The 17,078-nt window shown below is 45.3% G+C and overlaps 1 protein-coding gene and 1 pseudogene across 6 annotated transcripts in view; both read right to left on the bottom strand.

Moving 5' to 3' along the window:
* The window catches only part of ZDHHC8 (zDHHC palmitoyltransferase 8), a 139,502-nt gene that overhangs the window by 76,647 nt on the left and 45,777 nt on the right, over positions 1–17,078 (bottom strand). The window lies entirely within an intron of this gene.
* The window catches only part of LOC307204919 (serine/threonine-protein phosphatase 2A activator pseudogene), a 49,193-nt pseudogene continuing 45,776 nt past the window's right edge, over positions 13,662–17,078 (bottom strand). For all 5 annotated transcript variants that reach the window (XR_013843941.1, XR_013843942.1, XR_013843943.1 and 2 more), the window contains exon 2: positions 13,662–16,065. The product of XR_013843941.1 is annotated as a serine/threonine-protein phosphatase 2A activator pseudogene (transcript). The remainder of the gene's footprint in view (positions 16,066–17,078) is intronic.

Raw genomic sequence — 17,078 nt, 5'->3', positions numbered from 1 at the left:
GCTATATGGTAATTTATGGACCTAATAAGTATCTAAAGCCATTTGCACATAACAAAATATGTATTTTATGAAAGTACAGTGGTGCCCCGCAAGACGAACGCCTCGCAAGACGGAAAACCCGCTAGACGAAAGGGTTTTCCGTTTTGGAGGTGCTTCGCAAAACGAATTTCCCTATGGGCTTGCTTCGCAAGACGAAAATGTCTTGCGAGTTCCTGCGGGGTGTTTTTTCCTTTTCCCCCCCTTTTCCTAAGCCCTAAGCCGCTTATCAGCTGATCCGCTGATAAGCTGCTTATCAGCTGATCCGCTAAAAGCCGCTAAACCGCTAATAGCGCTAATCCGCTAAGCTGTCAATGGGCTTGCTTCGCAAGACGAAAAAACGGCTATACGAAGAGCCTCACGGAACAGATTAATTTCGTCTTGCGAGGCACCACTGTAATTGTTACAACCAGTCCATGCAGAATGTAGGCACCCTATATATAGAAATGAGCAAACCAGTGATATTTTAGGGAGCAGGCTAGCAGGCAGGGCCCATGACTTACACCATAGGAGCCTACACAACACAGAACACTGTTGCTGTATGTAGGTTTTATTTTATTTGTTTTTTATCTTATCTTTTGGAAATGTACATCCAGTTTTTTCCCTTTAAATTTTTTTTAGTGGCCCACAAGAGAGTGGGACCCTAAGCTATAGCTTGTTTAGCTTATACATAAATCTAGCACTGTCTGTACCACCCAAATGTAGCCAGCCTGAGAATTGCAGGGCTAGCCCAAGCCATTTTGCTGCCTGACAAGAAGGGTAATAAGGTGGCCCCTCTCCACATCATCCTGTGTATATAGAAGCTGGCTGGAGACTGGCAGCTTCAGCAACTGACAACAGGACAGTGTTGTCCATCTCAGCCGAGGAGAACAGGCTGTCAGAGGAGGCACCTGGTAGGCTGGGTGGTTCGCACAAGCATCTCGGCACCGACTCCCATTCTCCTGGCATCTGTCACTTGAGGAGGTGTCTCAAGCTGCCTAATGGTAGGGTCAGTTTTGTAGGGATAAAACAGTAGAGCTAGATGCAATGGGGGGATGGACCTTCACCCTATGGCAGAATCCAAGGAACCTAAACATTCTGGTTAGTACTTGTATCCCTCCTGCGAGCCACTGGCAGTTTGGAGGCAGCCTGGAGGAAGAAGACATGAAAACACCCCACAAGCAAATCAGGATTGGTGCGGAATGAAAGCTCATTATCATAGAACCTCACACTAAACAAATCAGAATAAATGCTCAATAAAGGACCGGACGTGGTGTATCTACCACCTGCACTTTGTGCAGGCAGATCAAGATGAATGCTCAATAAAGAGGTCATCTGGAAGTTTGCCCATGACAAGCATTTCCCCCCCAGCTTCAGAAGTTTACGCAGTGTGGTCCACTGTTCCGTTTTCCTTTAGCCTACCTTCTTCTTCCTCTCCCTTCAACCCTCACCCTGCCTTTTCAAAACGTTTGAACATGTGGTGTGATTTTTGGCTACCATCCTAAGCAGCGAGAACAATGAGACTTCCAAGTAAACAGTGATTAGGATTGGGTTCTTTTATTCGATTCCGGAAACACCTGGAGTGCTTTATTGTGTAGCAAAGTACCTCCAAAGCTAACTGGCACTGTGTGTGTGTATGTGTGTTTCGAGTGTGCATATGTATCGTAGCCTGTTGTCTTTGTCCATGGAGTTTTCTTGGCAGGGATACTGGAGTGGCTTGCCGGTTCCTGCTCCAGGTGGATCACGTTTGGTCAAAATTCTCCGCTATGACCTGTTCATCTTGGATGCCCTGAACGGCATAGTTCATAGCTTCTCTGAGTTATTCAAGCCCCTTCGCCACGGCAAGGCAGTGATCCATGGAGGGAGAGCTGGACCGTAAAGAAGGCTGATCGCCGAAGAGTTGATGCTTTTGAATTATGGAGCTGGAAGAGACTCTTGAGAGTCCCATAGACTGCAAAAAGATCAAACCTATCCATTCTTAAGGAAATCAGCCCTGAGTGCTCACTGGAAGGACAGATCCTGAAGATACTTTGGCCACCTCATGAGAAGAGAAGACTCCCTGAAAAAGCCCCTGATGTTGGGAAAGATGGAGGGCACAAGGAGAAGGGGACGACAGAGGATGAGATGGTTGGATAGAGTTCTCGAAGCTATCAGCATGAGTTTGACCAAACTGCGGGAGGCAGTGCAAGACAGGAGTGCCTGGCGTGCTCTGGTCCAGGGGGTCACGAAGAGTCAGACATGACTAAACAACTAAACAGCAACAACAACAACAACATGTATTGTAGCTACCAGGCTAAGTTCAAGGTCCTGATTCTTGGTGTGCAAAACGTTATGGGACCAGGACACCTGAAATATTGTCCCACTCTTTTATATAATCCTTCATCACTGTGTTCTGCACGTGAGGACCTCCTGTAGATATCCATCATATCAGGAGAGGAATCAGGCCTTTAGAGTTGTGGCAGCTACCCTATAGAATTCCTTCCCTTGAAAGACAGGTGCCATTTCTGCTGCCTTTTTAGCATCCATTGGCGGTCCACGGATTGAGGTTGAATCCCAACAAGACCGAAGCACTGTCTCATGGGGGGCAGAGGGAGGGCAGGTGTGGGGGACTCCCTGGTCCTGAATGGGGTAGCTGTGCCCCTAAAGGACACACATGCTTTCACTAGTTGTGAACAAGGGGAAAGGACTATGTTTGGCCTGGAAAACCCCACCTCCTGTCCACTGGACCTTCTACTGGTTTCAACTTATGTCACCAGCCTGCATGAATTTCAGCGGAGACCCTTAACGCTTTTTCTGCTCTTGCCCCCCCCCATGAAAGTATAATCCAATCACATGCTGAGGAAATCTGCTTGCCCCGGGACCCACAACTCCCTAAGGCTGTTCCCAAACTGCCTGAGCTAACTAAGAATACTAGATTGCTGCAATGCACCACATTTTAAAGTGATGTGGTATTTTAAGGGCATGCATGCTGCAGTTACGCTACTAAACTGCTGTGACAGCTGTGACCTTAACGTGACAGCAAAATGGCAAGAAATGCCTTCAAATTTAGCAACATTTTGCAACCCTGCAACCCTGCGGCAATCGCTGCAACGGCCCAATTTGTTGAGCAGAAGTACTTGGGTTGAAGCTGATTTAGAGATCTTATGAGTCGGGGGGGGGGCTGCAACAAAACGTTTCAGTCTGAAGTTTTCCTGTTCACTGTTCCGAGTCAGCCAGCCAACCCCCTCTCGATGATACACCCTTCCACTTCCCTGAATCCTGCCTCCTCCCATAACAAAACAGTCGGTCAAGATTCCATGGCCACTGAGCTTCCAACAGGCCAATTTTAGGCCCCTTCTGTTGTAGTTTTTCCTAAAGAGTTTCTTTATGCACTTCTGCAAACCTGGGGGTTCCTCAACGCCTGCTGATATCCTTGCTGCTGTGAATGGATGGTGCTGTTTCAGCTACAAAAGCAACAGAACTCGTGCCTGAACACCTGAAATACAGTGAATGAGACCAAGGAATTCAGATTTTTATTCATTGGGAAGAGAGTTTCTGCATCATCCAATCAGTGACTGCTTTTTCAGGAGTTCCACATGCTGTCATATATATATGCTTGGTTGCATTCACACTGCATCATGGGTTAACTAGCCTGAAATTTGTATACATACTTCATTGCCGTCACAGATGTAAAACAAGCAAGCAAGCAACCACAAGTCCTGATACGGCCAAATTTGGCGCGATGGCCTGGTAAGAAAGTAAAATAAAATGTGAGAATGCAGATAGTTTGGTGAGAAAGGCTTAAAACCTTTATCCATAATGCTCCTGATGTAGCTTGACAGCAAGAAAGCTTTCCCGGTTGGAGGATGAACATGACGATTCGGTTTGATTTATTGCATTTCTATTGTAGTTTCTTTCAAATGAATCTCAAAGTGGTCTACACATAACATAATAAAAGATACAGCATGAATCACATAAAACAATCAACAAATCAATCAAACAATTACAATCTATAAAACACCGTTAACAAAACAGCAACTAAAAAAAAATGAGCAAAACATCACAATTACAGCAAAAGCATGCCAGGTTTTGGTATAGCAGCCTGCATGTGCAGAATCCAGATTTGCAAAACTGCAACATTTGGTCTAACTATCGCTCCCTGCTCCCGATTCTAAAGGAAAGCAAGCAAGATTTCTGTCTTCCTTCCAAAAGCACCAGTTGGAGTCACTTCCTACTGCAGGAGGCCTAACAGTTGATGTGGCAATGGTGGGTAGTTACATATTTATATGCTAACCCCATTTACCTGCTAGAATGCTAAATTAATTCCATGCCCTTGTTAGATCCCTGACAGTTATACAGACAGACAACTTGGTCTCTGGCCAATTCTAAGCATGCAGTTATCAAGGCAGACTGGCCCTTAAAAGCTGAGGTCTTCTCCTTGGCAGGCTTGAGGGAGTCGTCCTCAGTCTGACTCGGCTTTTCAGCTGCTAGCACAGGACTGACTCAGCATTTCTGATCAGGCAGCAGTCAGTGAAACAGAGAAAGAAGGCAGAGGCAGCTTTGTTAGCCCTTGCACAATTTCACACCCCATCGGCAGAATCCCACAAAATCACCACTGCTGGTGGCTTTCAAATATTGCATAAGAAACAGAGGTGTCCTTATAGGAGTAAGGCTCTGCTTCTTATACACTCACGCCCTTTAGGCAGAGGCTGCATTTGCACGCCAAGGTAAGTCAAGGTTACTGTCTTATCAGGGTTCGTGGTGCATGGGTGATGTGCTAGCGCATGATGCGAAATTACTCCTGTTTTGTTCATTCTGCAGTGCAAGGAGGAAAAACGACCCAGGAAGCGGCAATTAAGCTTGGCTTCCTGCGGTGTCTGAAACTGGAGCTGTGGTTTGTTTCTTCCTAATAAGGCCAGGACGCCTGCTTCTTGGGAGAAAAGCAATGACAAACCTAGACAGCATCTTAAAAAGCAGAGACATCACCTTGCCAACAAAGGTCCATATACAGATAGGTAGCCGTGTTGGTCTGCCATAGTCAAAACAAAAAAAATTCCTTCCAGTAGCACCTTAAAGACCAACTAAGTTAGTTCTTGGTATGAGCTTTCGTGTGCATGCACACTTCTTCAGATACCCGCATGGCCCCACAGTATGCCAACATCTTCATGGCAGATTTAGAACAACGTTTCCGTTACAGATAGGTAGCCGTGTTGGTCTGCCATAGTCAAAACAAAAAAAATTCCTTCCAGTAGCACCTTAAAGACCAACTAAGTTAGTTCTTGGTATGAGCTTTCGTGTGCATGCACACTTCTTCAGATACCCATATAGGTCCATATAGTTAAAGCTATGGTTTTCCCAGTAGTGATGTATGGAAGTGAGAGGTGGACCATAAAGAAGGCTGATCGCCGGAGAATTGATGCTTTTGAATTATGGGGCTGGAGGAGACTCTTGAGAGTCCCATGGACTGCAAGAAGATCAAACCTATCCATTCTGAAGGAAATCAGCCCTGAGTGCTCACTAGAAGGACAGATCCTGAAGCTGAGGCTCCAATACTTTAGCCACCTCATGAGAAGAGACGACTCCCTGGAAAAGACCCTGATGTTGGGAAAGATGGAGGGCACAAGGAGAAGGGGACGACACAGGACAAGATGGTTGGACAGTGTTCTCAAAGCTACCAGCATGAGTTTGACCAAACTGTGGGAGGCAGTGGAAGACAGGAGTGCCTGGCGTGCTCTGGTCCATGGGGTCACAAAGAGCCAGACACAACTAAACGACTAAACAACAACAAGGCCAGGACTCATAAGCCCAAAACAAACCATGGCGTAAAACAAGGATGGGGAGTCTGTGGCCCTCCAGATGTTGTTGGACACTAATTCCCATCATCCCATCTAGCAACGTCAAAGGACAGGGATGATGGGAATTGTAGTCCAACAATATCTGGAGGGCAACAGAAGGAATGAAAAAGTTTGCCACGATCTGTTTAAATTCTCTGTAAAAACTCTAGACATAATCATACTATCTTAAACTAAAAGCCCAAACTAAAAACTGTTCATGATTGCTAATGATGTGCATCTCAGCAAAACTGTCTTTCCACTCCCAAGTTTATACTTATGCAGGAATTTTCATGTGTCCAAGGCATACATACTTGTTTGCAGGGCAGTATCATTAGTTAGCCATACTTTAATCCTATTAAAATAAATGTTAAATCATCCTTGTGGATCCATTCAGGAATGTAAGATTTTCCACTGGAGTGGTGGTGAGAAAGAATAGCAGGGCCTTGTTAGTTACAGCCCCAGTTTTATAAACATTCTTTCTCCGACAAGGCCTGCCTACCCATGCAGGAGAATGAGATGGCAAAAGACCTCAGGTTGTAGAGAGGAGGGCACTGTATCATTTCAAATTCCAGGTGGGGGAATCAATTTTTTTACAGTGGTACCTCGGTTCCTGAATGCCTCCGTTGTCAAACGTTTCAATTTCTCAAATGCCGAAAACCTGAAATGCTTCTGTTTTTGAACGCACCTTGGAACTCGAACGTGCAACGCAACTTCCGCTGAGTGCAAGAAGCTCTTACAACCAATGGGAAGCAGCGCCTCGGTTTTCAAACATTTCCAAAGTCAAACGGTCTTCCAGAACAGATTACGTTTGAGAACCAAGGTACCACTGTAATCCCTAGTGGGAAAAAAAATTCCCTGACAGAAAAAAGCTAGCCTAAGGGAGGAAGACTCTAGCTAGCCCTCGGCCCCTGCAAGTTTTCAATTTCTTTAAAAAGAAAAAGAGCGAGACCATGTGGTTTGTTGTCATTTTGAAGTCACACAGAATTCTGCACTGATAGAATGGACTATCTTATTCCCACTTTATTCTGCTGTATGTACAGTACACTCACAACTTACACACATTTAACTTGTGCGCATTCAGCTTTACATGCTTGGGGGAAAAAATTAAAACAAATTGAAAAGGGGGCAAAAAGGGGGCAACCCCACCCACCGTTGTACCCAGTGTGTTTTGCCTATACACAATTTTGATTTTAGGTACCACCCCTGGTGTTGGACGCGGGTGGCGCTGTGGTCTAAACCACAGAGCCTAGGGCTTGCCGATCAGAAGGTCAGCAGTTCGAATCCCTGCGACGGGGGGAGCTCCCGTTGCTCGGTCCCTGCTCCTGCCCACCTAGAAGTTCGAAAGCACGTCCAAGTGCAAGTAGATAAATAGGTACCACTCCAGTGGGAAGGTAAGCAGCGTTCCCGTGAGCTGCTCTGCTTCACTAGAAGCAGCTTAGTCATGCTGGCCACATGACCCGGAAGCTGTACGCTGGCTCCCTCAGCCAGTAAAGCAAGATGAGCGCCGCAACTCCAGAGCTATCCACAACTGGACCTAACAGTCAGGGGTCCCTTTACCTTTACTACCCCTCGAACGTTACCCCCACGTAAGTTGCAGGCTTACTGTACAGATCCAGCCTAAGTAAGGTTCAAGAATTACTGTATAGTTTTTAGGAAAAGACGTTAAAGCAACAATGTGCAGGAGAGAAATTCACTGATCTTTTATACTTGTGAACTGATTCCATGCAAGCTGCTTTTATCACATATTTTCCTTGCTGTAATGTTTTGTTTCCCCACCTCCAGTGATTGCTGCTGCTGCATTTGTTTTTCTGCACAATGTGCGTTTTTATTAATGTAGAGCATTTATAGCTGCTAAGGATAAGGAGGAGTTATACAAAAATGTGTTAGTTAACGTGTACGTTTGTGTGTGCATGTGTGTGTTTTTATTTATAATATTTTTATTCTCCTTTTTGCCCTAAAGGCCCCCAGTTTGGCTAGCAAAATACTTTAAATCCTTAATTTAATAAAACAACACCAAAATACACAACCAGCATACCTGGCCAAACAAGAATCAGCACAGGTACTAGAAAATTAATCATATAACAATAAATAAAAGAAGTCAATGGATAAACCCAAAAGAACAACCCTCTGCAATGCAAGGATATGCAGCTGCCCCATATGGGGAATGAACCTTCAACCTTGGCATTATCAACACCACACTCTAACCAACTGAGCTGTGCAGGTTAATATTAATAATACAGTGGTACCTCTGGTTACAGATGCTTCAGGTTACAGTGGTGCCTCACAAGACGAAATTAATCCGTTCCGTGAGGCTCTTCGTATAGCGGTTCTTTCGTCTTGCGAAGCAAGCCCATTGACAGCTTAGCGGATTAGCGCTATTAGCGGTTTAGCGGCTTTTAGCAGATCAGCCGATAAGCGGCTTATCAGCGGATTAGCTGATAAGCGGTTTAGGGCTTAGGAAAAGGGGGGGGGGGAGGGAAAAAACCCCGCAGGAACTCACAATACATTTTCGTCTTGCAAAGCAAGCCCATAGGGAAATTCGTTTTGCGAAGCGCCTCCAAAACGGAAAACCCTTTCGTCTAGCGGGTTTTCCGTCTTGTGAGGCGTTCGTCTTGCGGGGCACCACTGTACGTGTTTTCGGGTTGTGCACCGTGCCAAACCCAGAAGTACCAGAACGGGTTACTTCTGGGTTTTGGCACTCGCGCATGTGTAGAACTACTAAATTGTGCTTTGCGCATACGCAGAAGCGCTGAATCGCAACCCACGCGTGCACAGACGCGGCGCTGTGGGTTGCGAACGTGCTTCCCGCACAGATCACATTCGCAACCCAAGGTTCCACTGTAATAAAGATATCATAACCAAATCTTGCATGGTGATTCCTGAGATCAAGGAGCAGGTTTTTATCTATGTTTGGGTACAAGTGGACACCATTTTGAACAAAGATGGTAGGCTGATCTTTTCAAAGCTGCACTGATTATTATTATTTTTTAATTCCTGGACAATGCCAAGTAAAAGTCTGCTAGTGTGTGTGTGTGTGTGTGTGTGTGTGCATGCGAGTGATACATTTTGTTAATTGCCCTTCTGGGGGTCAAACAGTGGGCAAGTGCCTGTTGTCCAGTGGCTCCCACTTTGCTCCACCCATGTTGTGAGCAGAAGCAACAAACCCATAGTCCTTGGCTTGTTGTTATGCCTGAACCAGAATCACAGTGTGTTTCTCCCTAGCAAACCATGATCAGCAAACCATGGTTTCACAAGCACAGTTCATTCAGGAGGAAAAAGATGTGATCCTAGGCTGGGACACTGCAGTGAGCCAAGGATTCATGGATTGCTGCCAATGGAGAAGCAAAGTAGGTGTGACTGCCAAGGGCTAAGCAGCAGTTAGTCATTGTTTTAAATCAGAGATGTGGTCCTTCCGTGAATTTTATATCTTCCCTCCAAAGCCTCTCCCATGATTCCATCTGGATGTTGCAGCCAAAGTTCCTGCCCCACTGCACCATTACGGATTTGACTTCTTCCTCCTTGACCTCCCAGTTAAGGAGTAGCCTATACATTTTAGAAAGTGGTTTATATTTAATTTGAATCAAATCTTTTTCAAGTGTCGAAGGTTCTGTAGAAAAACCGATTTTTAAAATCTTTTAGGAAGGTCTCATTCAATTGGAAATATTGCATCCAGTCTGTCAGGTGATTTCAGATTTCTTCAATTTTTTTTAGTTTTAGCCTATTGTCTTTTTCCATGGAGTTTTCTTGGCAGGGTGATAGCAGCCACGAAATTAAAAGATGCCTGCTTCTAGGGAGAAAAGCAATGAGAAACCTAGACAGCAGCTTAAAAAGCAGAGACATCACCTTGCCAACAAAGGTCCGTATAGTTAAAGCTATGGTTTTCCCGGTAGTGATGTATGGAAGTGAGAGCTGGACCATAAAGAAGGCTGATCGTCGGAGAATTGATGCTTTTGAATTATGGTGCTGGAGGAGACTCTTGAGAGTCCCATGGACTGCAAGAAGATCAAACCTCTCCATTCTGAAGGAAATCAGCCCTGAGTGCTCACTGGAAGGACAGATCCTGAAGCTGAGGCTCCAATACTTCCAGAGAAGACTCCCTGGAAAAGACTCTGATGTTGGAAAAGATGGAGGGCACAAGGAGAAGGGGACGACAGAGGACGAGATGGTTGGACAGTGTTCTCCAAGCTACCAGCATGAGTTTGACCAAACTGCGGGAGGCAGTAGAAGGCAGGAGGGCCTGGTGTGCTCTGGTCCATGGGGTCACGAAGAGTCGGACACAAGTAAACGACTAAACAACAACAATTGTCTTTTTCTTCCAGCAGTTCTTTTTTCTTTTTCTTTTCTGTTGATTACTTATGTTTCAGAGTTTTTAAAACCAATAAAGAATATATTTATAAAAAGGAAGAAACCTGTGGTCCTTCAGTTGCTGCTGGACTTCGATTCCCATCACTCTTGATCATAAGCCACTGTTAGCTGGGGCTGATGGGAGTTGGAATCCAAAAGCATCTAGAGGGCCATGAGTTTCTCTCCCTGCTTTAAATGAAAGCTCAGGCTCTTGAGAACATACAACAGCTTCCCAATTCAGCATTTGCTCCTAAGATGCAAACTCTGTGACGTAACTGCATGCACACAGATTACGGAGCATGCTGCCAGTTTGGAAACCAGCTCTTCAGAACATCGGGGATGATGCCAAATGGTTGAAACACGAGAGGATTTCAGAAAACCGCTTGACAAAGGGATCTCGAGGGACAGCAATCATGCCTCCTAATTTCTCACCCTTCCTCCCAGACAAAAAGGAACTGCTTTGAAGATTGACTTCATTCTTCACCCAAGCTACTAGGACTTGGAAAGCTCTCGCAACAGCTGCTGTTCTCGAAGAGCCAACTCATGGCGCCATAGATCACACTGAGATCCTCGGGAGCAGAAGACTATTTATGCTAGCCTCTTAATTGAGCGTTCCTCTGCCAGCCAAGACATTCCGTGCTCCGCCACGCAAATAATGTAAGCTAATTTGCAGCTAAGCGCCGCCGTTGGAAACATACTTTATAAATATCTTCCTCAGCTGAGCAAGGGGAGCCTGGCAGAAGGCAAGTGTTGAAATGGTGCGAGGAAATGCACAATGGGCAACGAATACAAACGCCCTCTTTCATCGGAGAACGGGAGGTTGACTCTGTGCCTTGGAGAACCTACCTAATGGGTATTCTCATCCCCAATAGAAGACACAGCAGGGTGTACTGAATGCAGCAGCGGGTTAGGACAAGAATGGCCCAACTTACATATTTAGACCATCAGACTCTAAATCTTAGGGTTGTGGGTTCGAGTCCCACATTGGGGATTGGACTAGATGACCATCGTGGTCTCTTCCAACTGTACAATTATATGATCTAGGCGAGGGATGCCTCACTCCACTTATGTGGACCTGGCACTGTTAAATGTGCCACATACTGTATTTTTCGCTCCATAAGACGCACCCAACCATAAGATGCACCTAGTTCTTAGAGGAATATAGAAGAAAAAAAATATTCTGAATCAAATGTTGTACTAAACTATTTAACAAACTACCAGTATATCAGAATAATATTTCAGCCATGTAAAGTGAACAGCAGTCAACAGTGGCATTAAGAACCATCATCACTGTCATGAACAAATGAAGAGAGACTTTACTCCCGCTGCTCGGTCCCAGCGCCTGCCAACCTAGCAGTTCAAAAGCACCTCCGGGTGCAAGTAGATAAATAGGGACCGCTTACCAGCGGGAAGGTAAACGGCGTTTCCGTGTGCAGCTCTGGCTCTGGCTCTGGCTCTGGCCAGAGCAGCGATGTCACGCTGGCCACGTGACCCGGAAGTGTCTCTGGACAGCGCTGGCCCCTGGCCTCTTAAGTGAGATGGGCGCACAACCCCAGAGTCTGTCAAGACTGGCCCGTACGGGCAGGGGTACCTTTACCTTTAAGGGGGGGAGGCAATGGAAATATATGAGCTTCCCACAATGAGTCCCTTAGATCCAAGGACTGTATGGTTTGGCCCTACAGAATTATTTTAATAAAGCAAAAATAAGTGGGGCTTTCTTCCTTTTTGTTCACTGCAGAGAGCTCTGGGGGCTTTCATATGAGGGAGAAATCTGATTCAATTCCCATTTCAAGTCAAACCTACATAATTCATACCTTTGTAGACAACACAAGGATCAAACCACAGCCGCCCTTCAAATTTCACACTTCTGCAAAGTAAGGCACTACTTCCTTGGCAAGACCAGTGGCGGAGGGAGGGTCTTGCGTGGTGGCATGTCGCCTGTGGGGACGTGGGACGTTGCCCACGCGAGCGTCATTCCAAGGGGGTGGTGCGCGCCCACCCGCCCATCCCAATGGGGCGGCCAAGCGTGGGGGCCGAGGGATTACACAGCTCCTGCTGTGCTTGCTTTACACCCGTGTAAGCCATGGCTCCCATCCGTCCCTCCTCCATGCACAGACATTTCCCCTTACTTTTTAGGAGGAAAAAGTGCGTTTTATGGGGCAAAAAATATGGTAATATGTATTCCACATCTGTAAGAAATTGATCTTTTAATGTAGAAGCACCCACACTTCCTGCCTACTGACCTCAGACAGGCGACTTTGCTGTATATACTCTTTTTGGGCCTTCTAAAAAAGACACCAGAAATGTAGAATGTTGATGTGTTTTAATCTGCTTTCTAGCTTCTTGTTGATTTTAATTTTTAATGTTTAAAATCATTCTTTTGAAGAGATTCTTTTTTACTTATTGTTTTATTGTTTATGTAAACCACTTTGAGGCTTTATTACAAGCAGTACATACATATAATTAAATAAGTTTTCTACCCAATTTTAAGTTGTTTTCCCTACTTCAGCGGTTTGTAATTTAAAAAAAAAGCGCACAACACTTTGTACAACTTTTTGTGTGCATTTCTCTTAATGTATGCAATTTTGCCTATTATGCAGAGTTTTTGCAAGCCAGGTCCCTTAATATAATGCATTTTGGTATGTTAATTTCTCTAACGTACACATTTTTCTGTGCACACTTTTTCTACTAAATGCAATTTTGAACACTTAAAAAAAAAAGTTTTTGAGAACTTCATCACAACATTTGGAGACGTCTGGTTTTTCCATTTTATAAAATCCATCTTCCAGTATCAACTTTGCTTCTTCTCTCTCTTTGCGTCATGAGCCAAAATATGTGTTCTACAAGCTCAACTGAGCTCAATACTCCTGAGTAAACAGGAATGGGACTGTGCTGCACACATCACAATGCAGTACACCTTTCAAAATCACGAAGTTTCTATTAACGATTTGCTGTTTTTCATCAAATTGAAGAAGCACAGCAAACAATAATATAAGGACCGCCTAGAATGTTGATGGACTAGATCAGGCAAGTCCAACTTCCAAGAGACTGCGATCTACTCCCACTATAAAAAAAAAACTGGCAGTTATCTACCCATTGGATTGACCAGAGTTGTTGAGCTTTGGGCGGGGGGGGGGGGGGGAGGATGAAACAAAGTTGATGGGCTTTGGGGGGGGGGTGAGACAAAATTATTGAGCTTTTTTGGGGGAAGGATGAGCCAGAGTTGTTGAGTTTTTTTGGGGGGGAGGGTCCCACAATTAATCATGATTGACCAGGGACACCCTGCGATCCGCGATTGACCTGTTCGGCATCCCTGGACTACACCACCCAAATGTGATCAGAGTAACATTCAAGGAAAGAAGATGGACCCTTAACCACACATTATTTTTAGGGCTATCATCAAATTTAAGCTACAACCCTTGAAACATTGACTATGGAGTAGGTCCCATTGAACACAACTTCTGAGCAAAGAAGCACAGGACTGCACTGTTTAATCACATTGCTTTTAATCAGTCGAATCTGCATATATTCACATGCAAATAGGCAAAGCCACATGTCACATCAAGCACTCATCTTAGATGAGGCATTTCTTTCTTTATGTCAACAGCCTTGATAATTTTGGAAAGGCAGGGCAAAAAATGCATAAAACAAACGCAAGCAAAGCATGAAAGTGACATCTCAGCCAGTGTTACCTTTACCCATTCCTCCCCACATTCCTTTCAAGTTTGATACCACCCTCCTTCAAATCAGTGGGGGGGGGGGTGCGGGGGGGGGAGAACTACCTTAGATAGCTCCAAGGCAAGCCTGCTAAGAAGACAGTGGTCTTCTCTGCTGCCAAGATTGCTGGAGAAAGGTGTTATTCCAGTGGGAAGCTGCACACAACTGGAAGTCTTATGTAAGCTGGCTCCACACCCCCAGAGAAGCTGGCTGGACTGCAAAATGACCCTCACCTGATTTTAGTCTGCAAGGTTGGGGAGACAGGGGTACTGCAGGGACTCTGAGGATGGTAGAAAGGTTGTACCCTCTAGGTGGGAGAAGTCTGGATACTGTCCTGGTGGTTTTTCACTGAGGAAATGAAAACATCCCCAGAAACCTCTGCCATGCAGCTGCAAGGTCAAAGGGTCAGGGCTCACAAAAAATTCTGCACTGTATGGGGTGGCATTTGAATTTGCCTTGCAAATTTCAGCTAGTCCATAACAACTGGGGGATGTATCTTTGCAGTTATTTTTCTTTTCCTGACAATGCTAGAGCAAACCAGAGGAAAGAGTGCCATGTGCAGAAAGCTTTGTCAGGTGGCGGTTCTAGGGCAAGGGGAGTTACATGCGCTTGTGGGGTGGCAAGGGGGTGTTTGCAACAGACAGCAGAGATGACAGAAACCATGCCCAAGGAACAGGAGGGTTGTCCATGGGGGGACTTGAGCAAATCCGAAGGGCCCAGATGTTTAGCAGAAGGTGACAGAGGCAGCAGCTGTTACACCACTCATGGTTGGTGCATTCGTGAGTGCCAAAATTAGGCCCTCTTAAAGGATGGTGTGTACACAATAACAGGGGGGTATACTCTTCCAATCTGCAAGCTGGCCAACGGAACCCTTCTTCAAAATATGGGGGAAGGTCTTTAAGAGAATAGGGAAATCTTCCTGGTTTTTTGTCCCCCACCCCTCAAAAAGTTGCAAATATATAATCTGCAGAAATGAATCAGCTGCATAGCTTGAGGGTGGAGCTGAATGGGGAGAACTCTGGCCCTTCACCCTTCCAGTGCTTTCTGACCCCCTCTTTTTTAAAAAAAAAAGAGAAAGAAATGGGGGAAAGAATATCTTACGAAACCTCCCTAAGATGCAACAGGCTGGATGGAGAGGAGGCTGCCGAACTTGAAGTGCTGGATCACAGGGAACTTCTCCAGGCATTCGGCTTTGTACATGCGAACAAGGCCTTGGTTGACCTTCGCCCATGTAGGGACAGCGCTAATGTTCCACAGCTGGTTGGAGTGCTCAGCAAATGGGCCTGTCTTCATTTCTGTAACGAACAGGATGCACTCGAGAAACATGAATTCCTTGTGGTTTTCATTCACCACCTTCTCGTCCAGGAAATGTTGAGGCTCCAGGTTTGGGTGATCTATCAGTTGTGAGCTGCCCCATATAAAGGGCAGGAACTGGAAGTCATCCAAGCCCCAGACTCCTCGGCTGCCGGCCGGTTCCATTCTGTAGGTCTTCTGCAGCTTCCGCATGACTTCCAAATACCTGCTGAACACTTTGAAGACAATGGCGAGCTGGTCATCCACTCGGAGAACTCCAATCTTGCAAAGGCAGCAGAGGAAGGCGACAAACGCTGCTTCGTGACCTGTCCCGTAGTCAATACGAGTAGGGTTGCCCACGGACTCCTTCAGGTACACTGCCACCTCGGAGACAGCTTCTGACAGCTCCCTCGGGACCACGGTGGCCACCAGGTTCTCAGCCCCCTGGTCCAGTTTGGTGTACCACGTCCGGAAGGCCTTGTTCCCAAAGCGGGATGGCTGCTCCACCGGTGGGGTTTCATCAATCCACCTGTCAAGCGTGTCTAAGAGATCAACCAGCTTCTCAATGGGCTCAGAGACTTTGTAACTGCAGCTCAGCTTCTTGCCCTTGACACTTTCATTCAGCTTGAGAATGAAGCCCATATAATCTGCATAAGCCTGTGAGCGTTTCCACTTCGCCATGTCAGGAACCATGTTGATTTCCTTCTTGGGGATCGTGAAACTTGGGCGGGGAGCAGGCCATGGTGCCTCCTTGGTGGATTCTAGATACCACTTGCTTTCTGCCATCTTCTTTGAGCTGCCGTCGCTTCTCTTTCTCCTCCCACCGCCTTGTATCTTGTAGTTCTTAAAACAACTTTATGAAGGAGCAAACTTTATTAAGGACCTGCAGGTTAAACCAACAGTGAAGTCACCAGCATACTTCTCATATTTTAAGGAATTTCCCTCAAGAGAAAACAAGTAACTTTATTTTTTTAAAACATTTTTAAATAATTGATGCATGTAAGTTGTCTCAGATCAGGAGCCTACACCAAATGAAAGGCCACAATTTGTTTTTTTGGTCTAAGAGACCTCTAGGTTCCTTGTTTAAGTCCAGCTAAGTCAAGGAACTGAGTCCAAATTAGAATCTAAAATAAATGCAACTCCCCTGGCTTTATTAGTCCCTCGTTAAATAAATTATTTGCCATACCCCTTATATTTCACTGAGTTACTGTAAGATGTGTCTGATGACACAATCACCGTAAGACCAGGTGTGTGGAAGGCAATTAATTAATTAATCCCCCTCCCGCAACATTATTACTGTGAGTATCATTTCTTTCGAATAATTCCTACTTCTGGTCCTCTTGACTGCATTCCTAATAATTTCACGTTCATTGTCACCATTTTTATCTCGTCGCTCATGACTACAGTGTTTGTTCTGCATTTCCTGGTCCCTAAACTTCCAGTTATTAACAGCTATCCCAAAAAATGAAAATACTGTCACCAGCAGCCAACAGGGCCATCTGAGCAGAAGAAAGATTCTGCAGTACAGTTTCCTTGGAGTTCCCTTTTAATAAGTAGTCTCACCCCAGGCTGTGCCTGCCCAGGAATGTAGCAAAAGCAAAACTTAATGCCTCATATTTGGGGTTTGCTAAAATACTAAAGCCAGATCAATACCAGCCAGCCCCACACACCAGTCTACATCTAGCGCAAAAATTGCATCGGTAAGGTGTACTGGCTCACTTCAGTCTTATCACCTACTGATGCAAAATAATATACCGTGAATATATTTTCAAGGTCCTAAAAGCTCAGTTCAAAGCATAAATAGCAAATGTACCACCTATTAAATCAGATGAACAACCTGTTAATCAAACATGATTTGCTTATCTCATTTCCCACAGCTTTGTGTGTTTATTTAAC

The sequence above is a fragment of the Podarcis cretensis genome, assembly GCF_951804945.1.
Source record: "Podarcis cretensis genome assembly, chromosome: 16".
Lineage (NCBI taxonomy): Eukaryota > Metazoa > Chordata > Lepidosauria > Squamata > Lacertidae > Podarcis > Podarcis cretensis.
The sequence above is the reverse complement of the archived record's forward strand: the minus strand, read 5'-3'. Positions and strand labels throughout refer to the sequence as shown.